Here is a 2,500-nt window from a genome sequence, read left to right as displayed (position 1 = left end):
GGGTTTTAGCAACAGGATATATTAAGCAATGGCACAACTGTGAGTGAAGACGAGTACAAGGAGATTGTGATTCGTACAAATGATGAAATATGCGCCCTCTAAGAATGGAGGTTATAGATAGCCAAATACGAGCCCGTAGTTTGTTTTCGTAGGTAAAATAGCTAGATTCTGCCTTTAAAAATTTTATTCTGAAGAAAGCCAATGGATGGAGCAATACGTTGATTATTTATTCGATTACTGATCCTGAAGTGATGTTACTGGCATCAGTGAGGAGTAGGAGGATAGAAGTTGGCACGGGAGAGAGGAGAGCAGTAATAGTTAATACAGATTTCTTTACGTTGAAGAAGGCCGTCACCTGAACAGGAACCCAACTCAAGTTTTTTTTTTTTTTTTTTTTTTTTTTTTTTTAGCTACACCTCGTAGGATGAGGCAAAAGTAGCAATGATGATAGTCCCCCATGCCTAAAAAATACTGCAGGGTTTTAATAGTCAAAGGTGTGGGGAACTTTTGTACTTCCAACATTTTCTCAAGGAAGGAGTGAAGGCCCTCAAGAGTGCAGCTATGACCCAAGAATGCCATTCCTTGATGACAAAGTCACTCTAGTTTTACCTGACTACAATGAGTTTTTCATCAGTATAGCACATTCATAACCTTCCCAGAAGTGGAAGTTCCTTAAGAGGCCGTCCATGAGTAATGGAAAAGTGGCCCCTACATTATAAATGCCAAAAGCAGGAGTAATTGAAAGTATATATGACAAAGGGGATAATGATGGTAGTCTTGGGAATATCTTCTGGATTCATGGGCACCTGGTATTATTCCCTCAAGAGCTCAAAGGTAAAAAAAATACTTCAGCTCTGTGAAGGTAGATCATGATGCTGGCGATGTTGGGTAGGAGAGGGGGGGGGGGGGGGGGCGGGTCGGGTGAGTACTTCTCTGGTTATGTGTGCAAGTTAATGGCAGGGATCTATCATTCTTCTGTACAATGTGCAGGGGTTATGTCCTTAGGTTTGAGGCTTTTTGACAAAAGCCTATTTTTTTTTATTTTGGAAAATTATTGTTTAGTACCTGCTGAATATATGGATATTGCAAACACTGTGGGTCCCCTTGTCTTGATATGGTGATAGATACAGTGCTTGGTAGTAAATAAGGGCATTTGGTAAAATTCTGGGAGGAAGATGACGGGATATAAAGTGAGGGAGTGGATATAGGCATCTGTGGGCGTAGTGATGTGGAGAGTGAAGATGGAGAAAGAAGTTGATAAAGTGTAGCTGAGTAAGGGCTGGCTTTGGATTGGCGTTGATGTGCGGCTTCAATTAGGGGGTAGAAATAGGCAAAGGAAATCTACGCCAATGAAAGGCAGTATAACGTCAGCCATGATGAAATTCCACTGGTATTAAGTGCTCCCAAGCGACAGTGTCAGTGTCTTGCTACCATTTGTAAGCATAGTGCTTTAGAGGGAACGTGGCAGAGTGGAATGACAGGTACTAGTATTTAACAGAAAAAAATACATTAGATTCTCAATAATTCAAAAAGAAAAGATTAATAATCAAGGAAGCCACTGTCACAGGTGATGACCAACATACAATCTTTTTGGCCATTGACATCTGGTAACATAATATTTATCATTGAAGTTGAATAAGCTTGATGTCAGAAGATTATTTGCATCTTAACATCTAGAAGACATGTAACAGTGGCAAATTAATATACGTACAAACACACACACACACACACACACACACACACACACATACACACACACACACACACACACACACACACACATATATATATATATATATATATATATATATATATATATATATATATATATATATATATGTGTGTGTGTGTGTGTGTGTGTGTGTCTGTGTGTGTGTGTATGTGTGTTTGTATACTGTATACTAATGGGGGTACCCGACGTGGTCCAGGTATATTTGCCCTTGGATCTTAAATGTGGTCTTAATTCCCCCCTCATTTACAAATTTTGCTCCAAATGAAGTCATTTAGATAGCATTGTTGTATAGTTGTATGTGTTTAGGAAATTGTTTTGAATTATGGGATATTCTATTGAAAAGTATTTTTTTTTTTTTCAGATATTCAGGAGGTTGAAGTAACAAAGGCAGTCTAAGTTTCCTTCCACTGCAACACAATTCAGGAGGTTCATTCTTCCAATTTAGAGTATCACAGTGATTACATTACTGTGCCATTAAGTCAATTTGTACCATGTCTTCTGTTTCATAGGGGCATTTTGGATTATAAGTGAAGTCATCAAGACGCCATTGTACAGCATTAAAAGGACGTGCTCTTGATTCTGCATGGCTGACTATCAATATGGCAACAATTCTTAGCTCCTACCGATGTTTCTTGGTTTCGAGGGACAATCATTCTTTGTTGGTTATCCTAAAGTCGAGTCATTCTTTGATTTCATGATTCCTGACTACTTTGAGCTACTATTCTTCGTTGACTCTTTTCAAGGCGAGAATTTTTTTGGTTTTCATCC

This window comes from Palaemon carinicauda, chromosome 16 (assembly GCF_036898095.1).
Source record: "Palaemon carinicauda isolate YSFRI2023 chromosome 16, ASM3689809v2, whole genome shotgun sequence".
In the NCBI taxonomy this organism is placed as follows: domain Eukaryota; kingdom Metazoa; phylum Arthropoda; class Malacostraca; order Decapoda; family Palaemonidae; genus Palaemon; species Palaemon carinicauda.
This window is presented reverse-complemented; position numbering follows the sequence as displayed.